General features: G+C 34.2%; 1 protein-coding gene across 4 annotated transcripts in view; it reads right to left on the bottom strand.

The window, feature by feature from the left end:
- The window catches only part of LOC108552091 (GRAM domain-containing protein 2), an 82,208-nt gene that overhangs the window by 12,186 nt on the left and 57,461 nt on the right, over window positions 1–12,561 (bottom strand). The gene's annotated exons all lie outside the window — the stretch shown is intronic.

Raw genomic sequence — 12,561 nt, 5'->3', positions numbered from 1 at the left:
CCGACTAATAATCGTACAGTAAATTTTTCTTCTTTCTATCTCTTTTCATATTTCTTTGAAAAAATCATGCAGCACTTAAATAACTTTCTAAGCACAGTAAAACAACAAGGAATAATTAATATAAGAATAATAAAGAATCTTATTTACGGAGTATCGGTTCAAACATTTGGAATACAAATTTTTAAATAACTAAAAGACTGAATTAAGCAGGATATCGATAAAAGAGGTGATAAGGAAAAGTACATTTTTCAAATAAATAATAAATAATAATTCTTACATTCCGGAACTTCTGTGCACGTACCTAGCCCTGGTGATCATCGAGCCAGAGGAAAAGCAAAAATCGATCAAAGCGCGCGTTTCGAACTCCATGGTTTTGTTCTTCTTATTCTACAGTTCAGTTAGAGTGCACTTATTGCAGACTTATTTCCTATGAAACGAATTCTTCAGACTCGTAGAAATCCAGTATCGATATCGATTTTCCAGTTGCCCAAAAATCGTAATGAACTGAGATTCGCTTATCTATATGTTCAAATGATTTTTTAAAGTAACCTGAGACAACGTGCAGTTCTCTTTTCTTCGCAGAAACACTGCTACGAATCAGCAGAGAGGAAAAGAAAAATATCGAGAAACCAGTGCGATAATCATATCGTGTCTTTGAAATATTTAGTAATAAATCCTGACAAATCTAGAAGTGCTACTTGGTGATTGAAAAGCGATTGTGTGATATTGCTTAACAATTAAGATTAAGTCTTTGCTGCTCCTCCTGACTCTTACAGGCAAGAATCAAATTTAAAAAATCTGTATCAACTGGTACAACAAATTGTGAAATAGTGGAGAGAAATGTAGCTTAACCGACCAAACAAAATACCAATCAATGCACCAACCCACGATGACAGAGTGGCAGCTAAATTTAACAGAACTTTGAAGTAGGTGAGTGATCAGTCACTCTCACTTTCTACTACCACGTGCAAGTTGAAGAAGAAGCTTTACTTAATACAACGCAGCTGCAGATCAATTAACAAATCGAAAAAAGCAATAAATTTTGCAAGATTAATTTCTTCATCGATCCCAAGAAATAAATGACATTTCGAATTTATTTATTCCTGGATTTAAAAATTTGCATACAATTAATTAACTTCGAGAGAGAAAAGGAATATTAATTGTTGTAAGTAACAGTCTGCGAAATTTATTAATTTCAAGGAAAAAGAAAATTCTAATTCAAATCCTTCGAGATCAGCTAACAGGAAACGAGGTACTATCATCGACCAGCGACAATAACAAAACAATTACAGCTACACGAACGTTCCTCACAACGTAAACGATGAAGTTAAGATCACACGAAATCAATAGAATCCACGAGGGTATCGATGTTTCTTTAAAATCACTCGGAGCGAGGATCGCAATGATGATCTCAACGAACTTAGGGCCAGTCGAGCAATAAAGAATACGCTCATATCTTCGGACTGAGCGATCATTGAAGGCTTTACGACTTTTACTTTATTTTTACGATTATTTTTCCAACGAATTTCACCGGTGAGTCACCAATTAAATAGCGATTGAATCATGAGAGAATGATTGATCGATCGAGAATTCGATTGCTACGAGAAGTCAAGATTGGGCAGCTGAAGTCGAAGAAGATTCTAAGGAGTAACGAGTGTACGAGTCAGCCACGGACCAGCCGGGAAATCGGACTGACGATAGAGCTGGAAAGCAACCACCATGTAACCTCGTCACGTTCTTTTGACCTTTTTAATTGTTAATACTTTGACTTAGAATGTTGTAACCTATGCTACGTGTAAGCTATACCCTCGTGATGGACACATAGCAACGGACGTGAATCGTATTGATTGATCTCGCGACATTTATGTCATATGCATGGGAGGAACGTCAGAAGAACAATGTAACCGGAAGTAGAGGCTAAAATGGAAAGTTCTGGAACTGAACTAACAGCTGTCAAACGCTGGGTAATTGCGATGGAAGTTGTACGACGTAGATGGAATTATACAGAACACAGGTTTCCCTTTTCTGTTAGTTTCAAGTATTTGAAACTGATACGAAAGTTCTTGAAAGCTTGAAGATAGGACATTTAATATAACGATGATTTAGAAAATTTTGTAGAACTTTTGAATGTGTATTAATTTTTATTATATTAATATTATTACATCATAAACGCATCAAAACACTCGTTTTAAATTTATATACGTATGAATATGTATATATATTTTTTAAATAAATAACGGATGAAAGTTTACCGTAAGCTTTTTGAACGAAATTTAAAACGAGAGTTTTGACAAAGTTTTCAAATCGGTCGAAAATATTTCGAAGAGATCAAAAAAATATTTTGGAAGAGATTGAATTTGATTGTATTAGAACGTTTCGATGAAATTGCATGATGAACATGGTAGTATACGAACTTCTTAAATGTGAGACATTTATTTATTGCTTCGTCTGTAGTTCCAATTTCGAAAAGCTGTTTCTTCTCAGACAGAAATAGACTATTACATTGTGCCGAGCCTAAAGGTGAAGTACACGTGTATGTCTCACAATATGAAAACATTTCGCTTTCCTCCAGATACCTCAAAATATTTGTAAAGCTATTCAACTTTGCTCGTGCATATAGTAAATATATGCAAACTTTCACCTAAAAGCATTTTGAAAAACCCAACCAAACATTAAACATGATTTATAACTCTGAATCATCCTGGATATATATCTACCTGTACATCACAAAAATTTCAATCGTCATTATCAACTTATATTAATACTTATAGTATATTAATAGAATTATTTATAGTTGCCCATACATGCAAATACTTCGAACAAAAATTGACTGGCATATCTATAGATCACAAAATATTCGGAATTTCTAATTTTATCTCTCAAAGATAAATTACCACTGATTATCTATTCTTTGAAATTTTCAAACATTACACGTTCTTGTTCTATACGATTTCCAAGTTACGCACTATAAATTCTTATGCTCAGCTTCCCAGAATCAGCTATAATTTCTTAATAAATGATAAAACTGAAAATGCAGAATAAATCATGGCTCTTAAATAAAACGTTGAACTAACGTCGTTGCGTCGTACATTAATTTCCATCGGTTTTGTATAAGCAAAACATAACGTAATTTAACATATCGATTAATATTTCCATTAGTTCCAGGAGGAATTTGCCAAGAGTTATTTGGCTGTTTCATCGCGGAAGCGGAAAAGCATTTTTCTATTAGCTATTTGGTCGTTTCACAGGAAATATGTGCATGAGGCTCTGAATCGAATTGGCTGGCACGGATCCAAAAGGTCGTCCGTGCTGCGCATCAATAAGAGGTAAAACCATGTTTAAAGAGAACGTGAACTGCGCGCCACCACTGTGTCTTCCTGCGAACCTCGCGAAACCACTCCGCCTAAAAGTGTGCGATAATAAAGGTGCCATTTGGGAACTGTACTGCGGTTGTCCGCATTGTGTCCAATTTGGCACGAATATAAGTATTTACTATAAAAGTAGACGTAGTACCGATATTTAGATGGACGATGAAACGAGGAAAAATTTGGTTAGGAAGTTTAAGCTAATATAGAATCGTATTTCGCAAGACGAGTTGTGTGGAGATAAAGAGGTTAAGTGACAGACTGCAGATACAGTAACAAATGGGAAACATATTTAGGTTAGATTTCAACGAAGGTGAAGAAATCTTTGTCTCTGTAACATCTTTATAAGAGATTTATACTTCGAATGTAAATTTTAATGCACGCTTTGATATAAAATAATTATCCTTGATTTATTATTTGAAACTATTAATTTTGCTGTTTCAGGGTTAGATGTAATTTGAAATCAATACGCACGAGGTATTTTAAGATTTATTTGATTCACTTGTAGTTGATAGTTAAAATTGGTGATTGAGTTACGAGTAACTATTATTCCAATTTTCTTGTTTCATTCGTATAGGAGAAATTCATATTTTATCCTAACCTATAATTAGTCACTCGATAAGGACATTTGAGCTAATGTGTTATTAGTATTAAGCGCACCAATGGCTATATAATTATGCCTATTTCCAACTTGTGGCGATCCAATGATTATCTTATAGCACGTGGAAGTCATAGAAACACTTCCAGAAGTTTTATGCTCTAACTATGTTTTTATAATGTCAATAAAATAATCTCGAGTCGTAGTGACGTATCTAGTGCATTATTAAAACATGGCAGGTGCGCGTTATTTCGAATGTTTTTCGAAGGACATCAGCCATCGCACAAACAGTAGAGTAATAGTAGAATGACGAGTAGTTATACAGTAAGATACTCCAACTATCAGTGGTTGTTAAAAACACTCTTATCTAGACGTATAACGTAATTATAATAAATTATAAATTCACAGAAATGTTTCTTTGTACGATAAGATAAATGAATCAATTTCTCAATTAATTCACTGCATATTAACATCATTATTCAAGATTGAGAAAATTTCTTTGTACTTATGGAAAATTCTTCGCAAGTAACAAAAAATTTTAATCGAGTGCTGTTATATCTATTTATATTTCTTGAATAGTTCACGATCTTAAGCTTCACAAAGAATTCCATAATGCATTGTGCCTTTTTAGGAAAAGAAAATTAATGCCACATTTAATCACAATAAAATAAGAAAAGAAACTTACAAAAATTTAATTGCTAATGAAATAAGATATAAATCCGATCGCCTTCAAATTGATAACATATTCTTGATCACCAAAATTTTATTAATTTTAAGAAATAAATTTATTTTATTATAGTAGACCAATTTCAACGGTATATTTAATAAAGAACAAATAATTTAATAAAAAAGAATAATAAATTTTTACATTTCTCGATAATTTACATAAAAATAAACAACACTCGGTTGAAATATTTTTTCAGAGGAAAACAAAAAACACATTAGGAAGAAAATATCAATGTAGTATGTGAAAGGAAAGGTAACACAAAAAACAAAATAATAGCATACTCTGCGTACCCCGCATTCCACCGTAAAAGGGTGCCACAATTACACGTTCACTGAAAATAGATTCGTTTAATTACAGGCGGAAAGAGAAATGCATATAAAAGGAAAAAAGGGACATAGATGGAAATCTCAATTTCGAAATGCAACTTTCAAAGGCAATCAGATCGAAGCCGCAAGTATACACGTGCAATTATGTAAATGTAATTGTATACATTTCCTCAGCGTTGTCCGTTTTTGCATATTTTCACCGGTTTACTGCCTACAGATAGACATCCGATTACTCGGGTGCACGATAGCTATTCGTGTATACACGTTTCAACGTCTACTAGACGAGGAATATCGTGAAACGAAATCAGTACCATATCGCGTGCACATCGATGTTTCCTACTCTACCTTCCAAAATTTACCCTGGGATTAACCATCTTCAATCTTGGTCGAAGCCCATTATTTTATAATAAAAAGAGGCACTTGTTGCGATAGTGGCAAACAGCTGCAATTATATATAAATGAACTTTTCAGAAAGGTTAAATGATATTTAAAATATTAGGTTGGCCAATAAGTAGTATTGAATTTTTGCAGTAGGTAGTGATGTCCTATTTTTTAATATAAAATATTAAAATTATACAACTATTCTTAACATGGAATAAAGTTACAGATTAAAATTCGATAAATCTTATATTTTAAAGAAACTGATTACTATTTTATGCTAAAAATATTGAAATTACTTTTTGGTTGACCTAATATTTAGTTTCTGGTTTGTTTATGAATGTATAGTGTTATATACGATTGAAGAAAGAAATGTACTGTTTTAATTTGTGTTACTCATACAATGAGTAATTATTTTATTTCTCGTTTCAGTCAAATTGCATTTCTTTCGAATATATGCCAGCAAGTTTATCGTTCACGTCAGTTACTTTCGCTAGAGGTTGCGTGTGAATTCGCTAGTTTCAGTGCTAGCTTTCGTTGGCTACGTGTTGTGGTTCAATAACCTCAAACGTACGGGGCTGGACTAGGTTAACATATAACGTGGATTAATTACCATCAACTTGAAGATTTTGTAGACTGAGGCTTAATTACAATTAGTAGCACAGAAACAACTTCGTGAACTGAACCATAATCTTTAATAGAAAGTTAAAACGAATATTGATTCAGGTTGTGCTCAGAAGATATAGGTTATATTCACCACCGAACACGCTGTCATATAAATTCTATGACAAATTCTAGCAGAACAATATTAATTTTATAAGAATATAATATGCTTTTGAAGCTTCCTCAAATTTATTTACTCATTTGATCTACATTGGTTCAGTAAGGTTAGGTTATTTCTGTGGATACTCCAATGCAAAACAATAATATTACAAGGCACACTAATTTTGTAGCAATATAATGTTTTTGAATCTTTTTCAAATTTATTTATCCAAGTATGTTGGTTTAGGAGAATTAGGTTATGTTCTCTCTTAAGTACCCTAACGCAAAACATTCTACCTATACAACACAATGCATTATGCTACTCTAATTTCATAACGATCTAATATGTTTTCGAATCTTTTTCAAATTTATTTATCGAAGTATGTTAATTTAGGAGAATTAGGTTATGTTCGCTCTTGAGTACTTTAACATCAAACACTCTACCACTCTACAATATGTTTTCAACCTTTACTATGAACTTTTCAAGCAATTTCCAAGTAGAATATACTCGGTGTACATGAAATACGACTGTCTGTCTACGCTTGTAATCGCATGTGCATATTTTTTAGCAAGCCTTGTCCGGTAACGAGCATTCGCTTAATACAAAATGCAATTCGTTGTGTTTTATTCAGGCGACGTCGCCTGAATATTTTGTCGCCTTGTATCGACATCATCTGGAAAGCAGCAGTCGTTCGCTGTTATTCCAGAATCGTTCGAGATTATGCACGACGTTGTATACGTCAATACAACAAGATGCCCGCGGTCGATAAGTGGATTGATCCGAGCATGATTCAGCTGTCTTCAGGATTAAGCAATGAACTCGACTGATTACGAAAGTTTTTCAAATATCTTTGCATTAGAAAAGAATTTTATAACAACTAAAAATTATACAATGACCTTAATTAGAAAGAAAGATCTTACGAAACAAACTCGTAACATTGGCGCCAGTGTGAAGATACCGATAATCTGCAATTTCTAACTAGCTTCTGATTTCACTAATAATAACATTTTTATCCTTTCCCTTTTCAAAACGAAGCTTTTCACTGATAGAATAAGTTACAGTTGCTCGTCGATTCGACTAAAAAATATTCTTATTGCAAAAGTTTATTAGCCACTTTTGATTACTTTCTTTCTGCGTTACCAGGCGAATAAAATGTGATTTCTCATATCATGCTAGGTCCAACAGTTGACGAGATATGGTAGATCATAGCAAAATACATCCTACTTAATTAGAGGAAATACTTCTAAGTTCCTTAAGAACAGGTAATACATTCGCAAAGTCTTCTAAAGTTCCACGATCATAAATAACGTTACGATAATTAAGATTTCTGGGACCTTCAAGAGTATCAGAAACGCTATAAATTTTCAGAATAATCCAATGTAATCACGTGTTATGTACAACGAGAGATCCTCGTCAGGGCCGCGAAACCCATGGTAATTAATTATTCGTGCCCACGTGCGGGGAAACAAGTTCGTCTAAGTGTACATTGAGGTGTTGACAGGAGACGTGCACCATTTGCATTCATCCCTGTTCAATGAAAGACCCATGGCTGAACCAGCAATAGTTTACGCGTTTCTGAACAACGATTAAACGAGGGTATATACGAAGGGTGATAGTCTGGAGCCTTTCGTCGGCCGTAATTAAGTGACTTCGCAAATACGAGCAGAAGTCTAGGTCCCGGATATACTGGGTGCGTTAACTCTTTGCAATCCAACTCACGTTTGACATTTTATACCAACTGAGTCACAATCAGAAGCCTTTTTCGAAACGCTACTCAAAATTTGGATCAATTTTTGTCTTTTTAAACAATAACGTGCAATGTTGATATATTTCTGTCAAATTTAAATTATGATTCAACGATGCAAAAGGCTATCTTCTACAATAATTTCCTTCCTACATAAAAATTCTTTTATGTAATTTCTAAAAATGAAAATAGAATCTCAAATTCAAATCAATGAAGGACTACAATGGGTTAAGAAAGGAAGAAACTAGTAAATTTTTGTGTATTCCTTATCCCCCGAGATATACAGATTAAAATTAAAAAATAATCTTCGCATCAGGTACTCGAAAAAAATTTGTATATTGACATATAAGACTCTCAATTTTTAATGCCACTTTTAATTCTAATCTACGTATCTCAGAAGATAAAAAGTGTACAAAAATTCGCGAATCGTTACTTCGTTTCATATAATTTATCGGTGAGTGTCCCTCCTCTTATCCTAAAATCAAATACACCAACGATCCCTCGGATTTGAAACAGAATTTTCGCAACAACGAAATTTATTTCACAATTTCTATCGATCATGTCAACCGCGAAGGATTAACGTGTGTTTTATTCTCCCACGAACGCTGCTGCGACCTAAACTCGCTAAATACGACAAAGATAAGCTCTTGGGACACGCAATAAGGGTACGGGTTGTTATCGTGTAAACTGACTTACGAGTGGTATTTATTCGTCGACTGGTCGGTTTACAAAGCTGATGTCCTTGCTGAAAGAACAAAAAGCCCCCGTGATTTTTCAATGCGGACGTGCGACGCGTATTCCTCCTCGCCCTTTCTCATTTGCATGACGGGGGTCAAGGAATCAATCGCGGGCTCTGTAGAGGGGATCCAAAATTTATTCGACACCAATTCGTCGATCGTCTCGAGGAAAGCTGTCGAACGAGTCGATTATGCACGCGTCGTCTTCTCGACGGGTTTCACGATATCTCGAGCTGCTTATCTGCGGACTCCTGGAACCGACATTTTTCTTACCTGTCTCACGAATCGATAACGATCTATGGAGTACGAGGATTCCGTTCGATTTCTGATATATCGCGTTATTTCCCTGTGGAAACTTTTCCGCGCGAAAAAATTGCGATTTCAATGGAGAATTTTTATTCTTTAATGCGAAAGCTATTGATCTGTAATGATTAAATGTATTATACACAGGTGATTGTAATTGCAGCGGTATGATGAAGGTATTCACATACACATACGTATCATAGAAATTTATCCTAGGGAAGTGCGAATGCAGTTATAGTATATAAAAAATGTATAAATTATAAAATTTATAGTTAATAACAAATTAATATCGTTAATGAAAAATTCTTCTCAACGTAAATTTATAATAAAAGTAAAAAAATTAATAAATTATTGGCTTTTACTTGAATTTATAACGTATTTGTGTTAAAATGTACCTATAGTTGGCAAAAAGTTAATAAATTATCACAATGATTGTTAATAAAAAATTGTTCGCAATGGAAATTTATAATAAAACTGAAAAAATTAATAAATTATTAACTGTTACTTCAATTAATAACGTATTTGCGTTGAAATGTACGAATTATTTGCTCAAAAGTTTATAAATAATTACACCGATTGTTAATAACAAATTAATATTGTTAATAATAAATTGTGCACGATGTAAATTTATAGTAACAATAAAAAAATTAATAAATTATTGGCTAACAGAGCGGAAAAATAATAATTAATGAGATCGGTAAATTTCGGAAATTTCCGTCGAACTTCGGCGGCTATATAAGGGGCGCTGAGCGGATGATGGAGCCATTTGTCGGTTCGACCTCGGAAGTGTAACATCTAAATTTCGTTGTGCGCGGAGGGGTGGGGACCGAAATGAGGTTGGGGCTGGCCCCCCCACCCTCATCCCACCCCATTAATCAATTTACTAATCATTTTTATTTTTGTTTTCAGATATTAATTATTTTTTTTTAGATTTTAATTATCTTTTCTTTTTTCAGGTTTTAATTACTTTTTTTGTTTTCAGATGTTATTTTTTCGATTCTATTTATCTTTATTTGAAAATTCGAATAGTTGGTATACTATTCGAATGTCTCATCGTTGGGTTGATCATAATTTAATAATCATTTTTTTTCCCAGATTTTAATTATATTTTCTTCTTTCAGATTTTATTTGACAATTCGAATATTTTGTATAATATTCGAATGTCTCGTCGTTGGCTCGTTTATGTCTCAACGTTGGTTTGTTTATATCTCATCGTTGGGTTCTTCATGTCTCACCGTTGGTTTGTATATGTCTCATAGTTGGGTTCCTCATGTCTCAACGTTGGCTTGTTCATTCCATACGCTTAATCTTTGTAGTTTATATTCGTTTTGCTTTCATTTTGTTTTAATAATTTGTTACTAATCCATTCCTTTTCAGGTTTATATATTTTTTTTTCGTCTTTTCAGATTTTTCTTTCTACTTAAGTAGACTTAAGTAGCCGTAAGATAGATCCTTAGACTAAGTATCATGTGCGCGCTCTCCGTTCAAAGGTAAGCCACCTAACTTGGTACGAATATATACATTCCCTTATCCCTCTCGTTACCAAATAGAACATAATTGTTCTCGCGATAATCGCGATCGTTCTTAAGTACCAACTAGCCTTCGCGACGTACTTCCCATGTACTCGACAACTTCACGCCACGTAAGTCATTCTCACGACTCGTCTCCGACACTCATTCTGCCACTGTCAATCTCGTCATGCGTCGAGATCTCTGGTAGCTTTCGGGCTGGTGAAGCATTTGGGGCAATACGAGGGTCCGTCGACCTTAGTCGTCCTGGGTGCCAATCTGTGCACACGACCGGGGGATGGGCCCTGCAGAAGGAATCATTGCATGAGCATGCCCCCGGGGGCGTGCGCGTGAATCCGACTGTTAGGCCTCGCAAAGGACCCTCGGATTGACTCTGGGTGTTTTTCACTGGTTCGTTGGCTGCCTTAGGTCATCGAGTAAGCCATGGCGAGGTGGGTGGTGGCAGGGTGGGCAAGGCCCGATCGGGAAGGTGCTATGGCTGGAGGTGTCTTGTACACGGGAGTGCGTCGCGTAGGCTAGTCGGTCTTTCGAATAATCGCGAACTCATTCGGGCACGCCGCGATTTTTAACTTGCTCGCGTGTTACATATTCCATTTTCTATTTTAATAGAGAAATAAATAAAATATCTTAGCGTTGCGACAGTAAAGTTTTAGTATACCGAATCGAAGTCCTCTTTGTAAGACACGAAATATAATAAAGTGTCAGTAGAGTCGCTTTAACTTAATTCGCTCCAAGTTAGGTTAGGCTACCCTTGATACAGATAGCGCCAGCAGGCTGCGCCACTAGGGCGCATGTCGGGTCTCGATGCGTAGCCACCTCCACGTGGTGAGACCTGGTAATTGGTATCCTTTTCCAAAGATTTTTCTTTGCAAAACGATACCAAGCTAAGAGTTACGCACAAAGTTTAAGATGTTTCCTACCTTTTGTAAATTTTCGATATTTCAGTTAAACATTTGATGATTTTTGAGGCTACGAGAGGTAAGTGGACGGAATTCTTAGCAATGACATCATTCAGATACAGTTATAGTTTATAAAAATGTATAAATAATCCAATTTCTTATTAATAATAAATTGTTCATAGCGTAAATTTATAATACGAGAAAAGAATCAATTCATTGGTTATTACTTGAACAATATCATACTAATGTTTAAATGTACCTATAATTTGCAAAAATGTAAAAATTATTACACTTATTTCTAATAACAAATTGATCACAACGTAAATTTATAATACAAGTGTAAAAATTACTAAATTATAGGCTATTACTAGTATATATAACGTATTTGCGTGAAAATATATCTATAATTAGCAAAAGGTCAATAAATTACTACACTAATTGTTAATAACAAATAGTTTGTAACGTATATTAACGATAAAAGTCAAAAAAGTTAATAAATTATCAGCTACTACTTAAACAAACAACGTAAATGTGTCAAAATGTATCCGTAACTTACAAAAAGCTAATAAATTAATAAATTTATTGTCAATAGCAAATTTAAATTGTTGTTAACAAATAGTTTGTAACGTATATTAACGATAAAAGTCAAAAAAGTTAATAAATTATTAGTTATTACAGCGGAAATGTAACTTTTAAAGGAATCGGTAAAGTTCGGAAATTTTCGCCGATCTTCGCCCGGCCGCCGCTATATAAGGGACCCGCGTGCAGGCTTGAGCCAGTTGTCTCTTCGGCTTCGGAAGGACCGCGTTAATATTCTTTCTTTTTGTTTCAGGTTTTAATTGTTTCTTCTTTCAGATTCTATTTCTTTTATTCTAGATTTCATTGTTTGTGCATTCAAGTGTTTTGTACACTATGCGAATGCTTCGTCGTTGGTTTATTTGTATATCATCGTTGGCTAGATCAATGGCTATTCAGTGACCATTGTCCACTCTCTTGAATAATTTAATAATAATTTCTTCTTTCAGGTACTAATTATTTTTTGTTTCAGGTTTTAATTATCTTTCTTCTTCCAGATTTTATTTCTTTCATTCTATTTGACTTTGTTTCAGCATTCGAGTATTTCGTACAATATTCGAATGCTTCGTCGTTGGTTTATTTGTATATCATCGTTGGCTAAATCAATGGCTATTCA

The sequence above is a fragment of the Eufriesea mexicana genome, unplaced genomic scaffold (assembly GCF_001483705.2).
Source record: "Eufriesea mexicana isolate 0111107269 unplaced genomic scaffold, ASM148370v2 scaffold5473, whole genome shotgun sequence".
Lineage (NCBI taxonomy): Eukaryota > Metazoa > Arthropoda > Insecta > Hymenoptera > Apidae > Eufriesea > Eufriesea mexicana.
The sequence above is the reverse complement of the archived record's forward strand: the minus strand, read 5'-3'. Positions and strand labels throughout refer to the sequence as shown.